Here is an 11,753-nt window from a genome sequence, read left to right as displayed (position 1 = left end):
ATGTACCCAACATTCAGAACATATGAACAAAAAGTTATGATAAAGAGGCATTTTCTTTTTCGTTTGTTTGAGGATTGTCATACCTGAAATATTGACATGGATTATTTTATGGGCAGAAATCTCTTCAGTGTAGTTTTTATCTTGCTTTTATCAGAAAGTAGATTAGACTGACAATTTATTTTTTTGATAAAAGCCAAATAATTAGACAGAAAATTGAAACTTTTTTTTTATCCCAAATTAAAAACACGCACAGACACACCCCAAAAACAACACACACACACACACAAAACAGCAACAAAAAACCAAAACCTTCATGTAGCTTCTTAATATGTAATAGTCTAACAAAAGATGATGTTTGAGCATGAGTGATTATAAGAAAATAGGGGAATAAATGTTTCTCTTTATGTAAGAAAATAGTATATTTGTCATTTTTGCCCCCATATGGTAACACGCAATTTCAAGACGTAATATTAAGTTGAAATTCAGATGTATCATTGGTGTGAAAAAAAACTACATTTAACTGTGTCACTAACTAAGCCACTTTAGCAGGGGAAGGATCAGTAACCTGCCTCTTCTAACCTTTGGCTCTCACACAACTATATATTTGTCTCTGCTAATTACAAATTTCCTATCAGGACTTTGAATTAATTCCATGTGATTTTTTTTGTTGTTGTTTTTCTTTTTGTCTGCTTGGTATCAGTTAGGGATCTGATAGGATTTTCTTTTGATGTTGGTTCTAGCATATTTCAGGTGTTGCTTGAGGGCTGTCCAGTTTGCTTGCAATTAGCCCCCATTTGGCTGATGACAAGCACTTCTATCAGTGGAGCCTCACCTGGTTCCTTGTTTGCTGCTCCTGCTACTAAACACCTGAAGGCTGACCCAAAAGTTAACTGTCCCCTAAATTAGGACCAGCAGACTTCTCCATAAACTAATACAGTCTCTGGGAGCAGGTCTCCAGAAAAACATCTGCCCTTCCTCACAGATACATCAGCTACAAGTGTATTTATCCTGCCAGATAGAGATGCCTGGCTAATCTGGTGCTTCATGCAGACAGTAATGGAAGTACTAAAAGAGACAAATAGTCACAATAAATAAGGGCTCAGAGCTTCTCTGGATGTAAACTGGGGTAGTTCCTTTGAGATGGAGGCAGTGACAAACTTTTATGCCAGCTGAGAATCTCGTCTGTGAAGTTCCTGCAGCAACAGGGATACAGCTTTGCAAACTTCCTGACTGATGAAAGATGATTTCCTCTGCACGATGTGGGATTATAGTCAGAGAATTGCTTATATTTGTTATCAGTATCTTTCTATTGCTACTTGACTAGTTTCAATACAATAAAGCATGCTTTGAGTTGTGTGAAAAGGGGAGGCGGTGCTAATGTCCATCTTTTGAACCACTTCCTTTTTTTATTGCTATAATATTCATGTTCATAAATTATATGAGCATTATCTTTTGTGGAAGTGTCCACAAGCCTTTTGCTTATTTGAAGAAGTTACTTCCGTTAAAAGTTTTTTTTTTTCAAGGAAAAAGAAAAATATATATATATTTTTAAAATTTAAATATATATATATATTTTTTTCCTTAGAACTGAGATCCCCATGAAATGTAACGCAATGATTGTATTTTTGACTTGAATAAAAACCATTTTTACAGGGAAGATATGTTTCATTCTAATGCCATGCCACAAGCTGATTCATCATTCACCTTTGTAGTTTCAGTGACAAAAGACTTTTCAGAATTGCTCTATCCTTACTTTTCATGAAGAGTTCATCTTTTTTTATTCCTGCTGGTTAAGTATGATTTCCTAAATTGTACCTTTTAGGTGCATAATTTTCAGCATGAAACTTAACACCTCCTAAGCATTTTGCATTCAGCTCTGCTTTTGTTTCAGATCTTGCTTTCCTATTATTATTATTGCTGATGCTGTTATTATTATCACTGAAAGTGTGTGGGATGCTTAATGCTCAAGAATGAAGAAAGGTTAAATATCTTACGGGCTGGAGACCAGACTTTCCTGGCTTTATCTTTAAACTGGCATTTTTTATCCCACTTGGAATGAGTTTTCAAAACCAATGTAATGTTTTGCTGATATTCTGCATTGTGTTTTCCAGGCAAGCACCAGCTCCCTGGTGGTGGGCCAGCTGGATGCTCCTCAGTGGTGAAGAGGAATCCGTGCATCTGCGTTTAGCACAGCCCTCAGCCTGAGATAATAACAAGCCTGCTGAGATGAGGGATAAGAGCTCATGCACAGCTCACAGGGCCTTTGGCAGCTATGTGGTTGTTGGGTGAGGCACTTGCCTCTGCTGGCCAATGGTGACATAAATGTACCTGGAGTCAGTCTCTGGGTAGCCCAGGTGTAATAGGCTCAATTCTGCAGGACTGAAATCTACCACAAGGCTTTGTGATCAGTTTTGGAATGCAGAGCCGCAAAAGCAAGTCAAGTTGAAAGGCCAGGTCTCTCTGGGCTCCAGGAGGCACATGGAGTGATGAGTGATACATGAATCTTCACCGTGTAGGGCCCAAATCTCCCTCATATCCTGCACTGCTGTTGGCACAATGCCTGGGAGGAAGAGGAGGAAAATTTAGTTCTCTGATAATGAGCGGTTCTGTCCCAAGTTTTCCTTGCAATTTGAGCACAATTCATTGAAAAAATGAACAAGAACCAGTCACCTAGTTCATTCTGTTTTCTGAGTTCCAATAAATTAATTTGGCCAACACCATAGATTTTGATCAACTTGATTTCTTAAGAATTAGACAAATAACATGTATTTTTGCTTCTGAGTTTGTCAAAATCACAGAAACCAAGACCACTGTATTCCCAGCAGGGGGACTGCCATCAGGCCATTAATGTTATTTACAGAAGAAAAGCTATGTCTTAAAACCACTGAAAAGTACTATGAACATTTCTTCTTTAAGATAACTACAAGCTAAGCACACATCTAGGTTGCACTTGATTTCAACTGTTTTAACAGATTTCTACAAGGAACACCTTGCTAAGCATAGAGTAGTTACCCAGCATTAATGAAGTTATACAGAGACAATGAGACTTGCAACATTAACTTTTTAGCTTGTTTTCTGTAATGATTTTTCTTCCCTAATGGAAACACACGCTTACATAAGCAGATTTTTTGGACCGTTGTTTTATAATTAAACTAAGAGTTCCACTTGTTGTAACTCTAGCCCGAGCAGGTGGTAATATATTTGGAAAGAGTGGATGTATTCCTAAAGCTCTTTAAAATTTCTAAACTTGAAAAATTTGTCTCTGATGCTTTTCTTAATTATAATCCATTCAGAATAAAAGAGGATGATTTTTTTTTTCCTCTTAAGCAAATCCAAGCTAAATTCTAACATATCTGCTCTATATAAAGATTTCTTTTTCATTCTGCCAAAATGAATACTGCATGCTAAAGTACTTCATCGTTCATTAGTGTACAATTAGGCCCACGTTTGCTGGTATGTGTTGCCTGCTTTGAGCCATTGTGGTGATGCAAAGCAGCTGTAAACTTGATTTTACAGTCTGGTTAAACCATGTTTACAGCTGTTTTGTGTGGCTGGAGAGGTTCGACATATCCACGGTGTACTGGTAAATCTTGTCTGTCAAAAAAGAAAGAACTTGCATTATTATTTTATCAGTTCTCAAACTATCTGTCAAAAAGAAGCCTTTGCTAGTTTTGATTTGATAAGACCTGGCTCTCCACTTTGTTACACGGCTTTATGACATTTTATAGCTACAAATGAGGAAAATCACATCATAAAACTAGAGTTTAAATAAGCAGTATATTAGAGAAATATATGACGGAAGATAGCATGAATTATGAATTATTCCTGATTATGGCAGAGAGGCAGAGAGATTAATGGCAGAGAGATTACATATGGCAGAGAGATTATACTACGGCACAGAAAAAAAGCCCCTCTCACCCTTCCCAACAAATATTTTCCTAGTAATCTAGATAGAAATCCAAGAATCTCTGAGAGCCTCTGCTTCACCCTGGCAGCCTCCAAGCAAGAACTGGCTCCTCTGGATGGTGCAGACCCAAGGAGATACCAGTCATGATATGCCAGCAGGACTGCACCTTCTTGGACATGGCCTGTCACATGACTTCTGCCAGGAAGGGTCGGCTGTATGGTTCCCGAAAGGGATGCAGCCATTCCACCAAAGGCCTCCTTCCTTCATCATGCATTCTTGCAGAGGGTCCCCCAAGGATTGGGTGAAAAAGGATTTCAGCAGCTGTCTCCAACCTGATGGGAAATCTGCCTGTGACAGTATCACAACAGCAATGCGAGAAGATTTAGAGCCCCCTCTCAAGGCTGCAACATCAGGCAGGACAACAGTGTAGGCAGGCTGATTTGACAAAAGTCCCTCCAATGCTAGACACAATTTGAAAGGCAAACACACAATCAAACTTCCACTGAAACCAAGCCAAGTTTCAGTATTTTCACCTGTACTCTTCCTTCTCTGTGCTTGCTCAGGGCTTTGCCATGCAGGGCTCCCTGCTCTTCGTGCCATCCCATGTAAAGATCATCTCAGTCTTTTGTTCATTCTGCTCTTACTGTAGCAGACAGACACATCTAAGAAAAATGTGAGTGTGCCTAAACGTAAAACAAGAGCAAGAAATTAAACAAACAAACAAACAAACAAAAACAATCAAACAAAAACAACCTACCAAACACAACAACAGCAAAAACAACTAAGAGCTTTTGCAGAATTAATTGACTTAAAAATCAAAGGGAACTGGCAGTATCAGTACATTTAGCTTAGCATGACCTTGGTAGTGGTGTGCCTGGGTTTCTGCAATTGCTCTTTGCAGTGTGGTTCTGTGTTTCCTTTTTCTGCTATTCCTTCTTCTGAGTTCAGCTGTAACTCCAGGGATTCATCAGAGCATTTCATCATCAATGGAAAACTCGGGTGCATCAGGGAGAGGCAGTCTAAACAAAAAGCAAGGCTCACTGGGGGCAGTAAGGAATAGTATTTTTTGACTGTAAGTCCTATCAAGCACAGTGCTAGCCTAGCTGGGTGCAGAAATTAATGTCAACATAAAATGAAATATTTAATTTAGATTATCATGATGGGAAAACTCCATAAAAATTGATCCTTCCCTGGAGATATATTGACTTGCAAAGCCTTTACTTTCCTAACAGAAAATATTTGGAAATTGTTTCTATCAGTCCTTTTCATGACTTTTACAATGAGCAAACAGCCTTAAAATGCAAGTCTTTTATTTCTAATTAAGGTAAAACAGTGAACTAAAACACGAAACTATTCAATGCTGTCTCTGTCTCACTGTCCCTTTGTGCCCAGGCTTACATAGCAATGGTGTAAATAGGGCTAGGATCTGCTTAAATCCATGCTTTACTGATGCATTCAGTTCTGGTGGAAAAAACAGTAGCTTATCTGGTGTAATGGAGTGCTGTAAAGACAAATTAGACTGAAATCAGGCTCTCTTTTTGTTTTGCAGTGGGAAAACAGATAGAGAGGGAGACATCCTCTGCCTCAACAAGTGTTCTGCCTACAAGAGCAGGCAAATGGCAGCATGGGTGACAGGCAGGTAAGAAGTGGCTTGCTCCCAGCAGATCAGAGTTAAAGCTGGAACCAGTGCTGACATCTGGTAAGAGATGAAGCACTGTTCTACCCACCACCCAGCAACTGCTCATCTCCTGCAGACTTCAGCTTGCTTTTCCTGGCAAATGGCATCTGGCTGTGCTACCATGCCACCGCAGCCAAGGACTGTGGCCATCTAAGGGCGATGGAGGGGAAAACAGAGGGAAAAAAAAAAAATATATATATATATATATATTTTTTTTTTTCTTACCAGAGTTAAAAACCAAAATGAATATTTTTGTGCCTACTACCTTTCACATTGTGAAAAGTGCCTGTAAGGCTGAAGGGCCAAGGTAACCGTCCTGTAGGGTAATGTCTTGGAAAGCGCATCACCACTGTAACCAACCACACCATGGCTGCCAGGGAGATCATTTGGCAGTGCCTCATGCATTTGTTACTCAGCTGCCTTTTGAGATTCACCAGCTGCTGTAATCTTTCCATGTAATTCTTCTTCAGACCAATAAAAATCATAAACATTTTCATTTTCAGTAATTACATTGCTATCAGGTCTGCTTCCACTGCCTTTTAGCCTTGCTGAAACCTTTTTTTTTTTTTTTTTTTTTGGTAGCAAATGGTCAATTATCTCTCCCTGTACGTCTACCAAATGCATAACTACTTCTACCATTTTCTCTTCCCTACATTTTCTCAGTTTTCTTTTTCTTCTATAAGGTTCTATCAAAAACCTCAGGTCCAGACATAAAATCCAGTTACAAAAAAAAAAAAAAAAAAAGAAAAGAAAATATTCTCTAGACCCACACATAGACTTCTTTATGAGACATGTATTTGGTCTAAAAAAAAAGAATTTTTGAAACAAAAAGAACCATACCTTTCCACTCACCTTGATGATCCACCTCACATTTTAGACCGGACATTTTGTGCCACTGGTCAGTTTGCATCTCGCACCATAATGGGAAGGGTCTATTCCTGGTTGAAAATTTTGTGAAAGATGTGGAATCCAAACAATGCATTTACACTGTGTCACAAATATTTGCCTCTTCCGTCTAACTGTCCTGTCACAGACAAATTAGTCATTCAGTGAATAGCAGAGAGGAATTCTCCCTGCAGCCACACCAGCTGAAACATATACATTCGTCCATCAGAAGAAAATAATACCTTTTCATGTGAATGCTTTGTAAAATTCTTCTTTGGCTCTCCCATTTTGAACAAGAGAAAAGCATCTGCCTACATGGCAGTTTATGAAGAATTTGGATGTTTATGTTTGTGGTCCTTTTTCTTTGTTTTATTCCAACATCTCTTCAGATCTGATTTGAAACACTGACGGAGAAAGACATAATGGTATCTGTCCTACAATAGAATAAACAGTCTGCCGAGGACAGCTTAAAAGAAGGGAGTTATATCTTCAACGGCATATTTTAACAGTAGGACAGGTATGATGAGCAAGTTCACAAGAACCCCAGTGCTTAGCCACAACACCTACTTCACAGGAATGGAAAATGTGACTGATGCTGGCAAGAACATAATGTAGCTGTTGTTAAATACATGTGCAAGTTCCAGTAGCAATGTCAAACACAGTGGGATGTAGTTGCAGACTTGCAAGCATCTTACAGCCTGACTTTGTGGGTTAGGATTGTTTGAAGGGCAGTGTAGCTCTATGTGATTGGCATTGCTCCTCAGGCATTTGTAGCACCCTCTCTTCCTTTCTGACATTCACAAAGGACTGCTTCTTTTTTAAACTTCTTTATGAAGCCACCTTCTTCCCAGAAGAATTTTTGGGAAGGTATCCCATTCTATTGCTCCTTTTCCTCTCCCAAATTCTAGCCACTTCCTCTCAAAGGGTATGGGGCACTATTCTATTGATGTTTTGCTCCAAAACTTACTGAGCAGGTTGAGTATTTTTTTACTGGGGCTGGAGAACAGGTCCATTCTGCCCCATTGATGCTGACAGGCACGCTGGTGTGTTCCTACAGAAGCACTGCAAACCCTTTAGTTTCTTTCAGGCAAGTGTTCAGCAGGGGTGATGACAAGCCCAGGGAAAATGTTTCTGGGATGGCAAGGTAAACATTCCACTCTTCTCAGGCAGCTCCCCTTTGCCTTCCCAGCACATGCCAAGGCTGTTTCACAGCCTGTTCAGACACGACGGCTCTCAGTACCTGTTGTTCTTCCAAAAGGCAGAAATAATCAAGTTCTTGTCTCCATCACACTGCAGTAGACACAGGCAGAATGATGTTGTCTGCATCTGCAGCTCTGGTAGCAGTTTTGTCACTTCCTGAGGAAAAGGGACGCGAACCCCACTGCAGAGAGAAGGATGATATGTTGAGTTTGTTAAGGCTAGGTGATCAAAGGTGTTTGGGAACATTCAAAAAACTTCACAAGATGATTTAAAAGAAGGAAGTTTCTTTAGTACTGATCTGTTTCTAATCTGTTTTACCTTTCTCTTTAAATCTTAGTGAGTGATTAGATTTCCAAAAGTCATAATGAACAATGAGATGCACAGAAAAGATCTGCTCTCTTTATCACATTCTAAAAATTAATAATATGCAATTTTACAGACTCAAAATGGGAATTAACAAGGAACAAAGACAATCAGATTAATGCATCCACAGAAAATCACTTTCCAGTCAACTAGTGAGTGTTGGTGGAATTGCTGTCACTGCTTCTTACAAAACAGAATGCAACATTCTGGAGCAGGAGGAAAGATACTGATTCATATGTGGGCTCATGTCTGTTGCTTCTGATGCATTCCAGATTTTTCTTTAGCCATCGAGAACATCACATTTTCTTCAAACTAATTTTGATGGCTCAAAAAAGAGCAACAGGAGGATTCCAGGAAGGAATTCCCAGTCGATCAAAGAATTACATTTCCACCTTAAAGTTTATCTTTTTTTTTTTTTTTCCTTCTTCTCATTTAATTCTTCTTTGTATTATTATTCTTAGACAATTTTGGCATATGTACCCTTTTAATGTCTCATTTGGCATCACATTCTCCCACAGCAATAACCTAGCCAATCTCTATATGTTAATTGACTATTAGCCCCCTAGCCACATTTGTCATTCTACTCTAATTTCATTTTTAATTATCCTTATCTTATGATATTAAGGAGCACAGATATGTTTGCAGATTTCTGTGTAGAATCACAATAAACAGACTGGTAAATGCAGAACATTTACTTCCCTGATAATGTCTGCAGCTTGATGCAAAGTCCTTGTTTGTTTGCTATTGCCAATCATACATTTATTTCTTGCTTAGAGCCTGGCCCAAGGCCTGCTGATGTCAGTAGAAATCTTTCTTATTATCCTGTTGATGATCTGTGGTACAATTCAAGAATTAGTGGCAGGGTGTATTAAAACCTCATATCTATTAAATATTACCTCATACACCTTTATGTGCCCAGAGCATTTTCCTGTATGAGGTAGCCATCTCTCCCTGCAGGATAACATGGTCCTTCCTCAATAGACATCAGCAGGTGCCCTACAGTCCTGAGGAAAAGAAGTCTTTACTGCCTGGCTCCCTACCTGCACACACTGCTAAAACTCTTCTGGCATCAATGTAATCCAGAGATCTTCCTCTTTTTGAGGAGCTGTTTTTAATTTTTGTTACCCTCCTCCAGCTCAACTGACTAATTAGTTTGCATTTTTGCTTGGCTAAATCTTTTTTTTTCTTTCTTTCTTTTTTTTTTTTTTTCCTACTCTCGTTTCCAGTACTGCTTGGGGAATGCTTTTCTTCACACTCTCAGAGGAATCCAGGCAATTAAGAATAGCATTTGTAACTCCTCTTAATGAATTTTACCAACATACATCCAGTAGGGGAGTAATGAAAGGAAAACATATGACATATACACCTAACTTTCATCTAGACACAGTAAAGAGAAGACTGTGTCATAGCCAATATTTAAGATTAAAAAGTATCTTTAACAATCTGGAAAACTGCTGGGCTAAAATGAATGAACTAGACATTATTTTTGTAAAAGAGGGTTATATTATCTATTATCTTAATGAAGGAAGATGAAATTCAGGTAAAAGGGAAAGAACAAAGTTATTATCAAAGTTAATTAAGTGAAATACTAAAATCTTCTTCGTTATACTTCAGTTTTTGGAATCTGTTATATTGTTACATGTACAACTTTGGTGGAGTCCATAAAAAAGGAAATCTTTAATGTTTCTTTTTCTCTACAGGCCACGAAGCTTTCCACAGGCATGGTTATAAACTTGGGGTTGTGCAAGAACTTTAAATACAATGGCCTTCAACGTGGTTCTCTCCTGCACCTCGTTCCTGTCACTGTAATGACCCTTCTGTGATCTGGGCAGCAGAGAGATGTTAGAAGGCCCAGTCCAGGGACAGCATGAAGTGTGCTTACTGTGCCTCTGGTGGTTGCTTTTGGAAAGTGACTCCTAGCTGCTGTCCTGCACCGATGCAGGTGGTTGAGGTACAGCTGAGGAAGACAGCAGGACATTGCTGCAGGACGCACATGGGAATGAAGTCTCTTGGTTCCCTTTTGTTTTCAAAAAGGTACAAGTGTCATGTAATATGTTCTATCAAGTCTTGACCACATTTTTCACTTGCTTCTGGACTATAATCAGAGAATGTCAATGGCCAAAAAAAGTAAAGACTTCTAGCCTTCTTGTAAGTAAAGAGTACAGAGTACAGACAATCTACCTATTGTCTCTTAGTAATTTATAAGTTGTTAGTACATGAATTTACATATGGGTGAGGTGACGTTAATCTGTACAATATATACTTGTAGGTACAGAATTGCTGCGTGACCTGATAACTTCAATTTAAGTCATGAAAAACAATTTGAAGAGCAAGGTCTACCATTATCTTTCTTTTTCATGTGTATTGATTATCTTTCTACAAGCACAGTCAAAGGGTAAATAAAAGGAAAAAAAGGGAAAACAATATCTTTGATTTTGAGAGCTGGTAAACATGTTTGTTAGATGGGGTTATGACACACGAAGCCAGATTGTGGCTGTTATGCTGAGTTGTTTAGATCTTACACAAAACCCTCTGTGTCAGTGGAAATTGTTTCATTGATGTAACTGGAACCAGGACAGGGGATGGGAGAGTGCATGGCTCACATGAATTTTATGTGCGTCTAATTTTGTCCCCAGGTTCTGTATACAAAACAAAAGAAACAACCCAATCTTCAGCCATGGAAGTCTGCAGCTAGACTACGTGCACAACCTACACAGCATAAAGGATGCACTTTTGACAGAACAAGTGATGCTGAGTTCATACTTTGTGTGGAGCAGGAAGATAATGAGAGTACATATCCACAGGAAGGCTACCTATGCATTTAAACAGGTTCTAACACTGGGAGAATACAATGTGTCAGAGCTTACTTGTGTAATGAACTCACACAAAATCCCTAAATAATTTTAGAGATAATTATTTTGTATATTTTGAGCCAGAATTTCTAACGATAATCCCCAATCTAACACCTGCAGTTACAATCACTTGTGTATGCAGGAACCTGATTGCATCTGTAAATCAAATAGTTAGATGTTTAAGTAACTTCAGCTATACCTGAAAACTTGAAGACACAGAAATGCAGTCTTTACTGAGTCCACACTGGAAGTTTAGCTCTGCATATCTGTTACGTGCCTCTAAAGAGAAAAAAAAAATGCTCGTTGGTATGAAAACTGATAAATTCTTCCTTCATAATGACAATGTAGCATGAAAAAAAGAAGTAAAGGCACATGACATCTTTTAATTTTTATTTATTTATTTTTTTGATAGACCTTCATCCTACCTAATAGTCCTGGCAAGGTTTGTAGCACCATTCTGTAGAACCACGGGAGGTGAACAGTGTCCAGTGTGAAAGGAAAGAAAGACGGTGTGCTGTAAGTAGAAGAAAAAAATGCTTCTGAGTTTTTCAGGATATTATAATCTTTGTGGATCTTTGCATTACTTTTTATAATGATATTTTGTCTACATTTTCTCAGCTGGCTTCCAACTTTGTAATACTGAAATTTTCACTAACATAGTTCAGCCACTGTTGAACAAGTACTATTAATTTACAAGTCATGTTCTGGAGGATTTACTGAAATTTATCACTGCAAATGGTTCTTACAATACATTTTCATATCTTACAGAGTTTTATTTATTCACTTTTTTAACAGAAAAAGAAATGTTATTTTTCTGCTCCTCTAGTTCTAAAATGGGCCCAGGCATTTCCCTTGTAACTTGTCTTGA

At 38.5% G+C, this 11,753-nt stretch overlaps 1 long non-coding RNA gene across 2 annotated transcripts; it reads right to left on the bottom strand.

Annotated features, from left to right (window-relative positions):
- Positions 1–540: 540 nt before the first annotated feature.
- On the bottom strand, positions 541–4,915 carry LOC121068540. 2 transcript variants are annotated; one of them, XR_005818942.1, is made up of 3 exons: positions 4,749–4,915; positions 4,441–4,590; positions 541–2,560 (listed from the first exon to the last, which is right to left on the bottom strand). It is a non-coding gene; the product is annotated as an uncharacterized LOC121068540 (long non-coding RNA). The 2 variants fall into 2 exon arrangements; XR_005818943.1 differs by having other exon boundaries at positions 4,766–4,915.
- Positions 4,916–11,753: the final 6,838 nt, after the last annotated feature.

Source organism: Cygnus olor, chromosome 3, assembly GCF_009769625.2.
Source record: "Cygnus olor isolate bCygOlo1 chromosome 3, bCygOlo1.pri.v2, whole genome shotgun sequence".
In the NCBI taxonomy this organism is placed as follows: domain Eukaryota; kingdom Metazoa; phylum Chordata; class Aves; order Anseriformes; family Anatidae; genus Cygnus; species Cygnus olor.
Note: the sequence above shows the minus strand (reverse complement) of the source record. Positions and strands in the feature narration are given on the sequence as shown.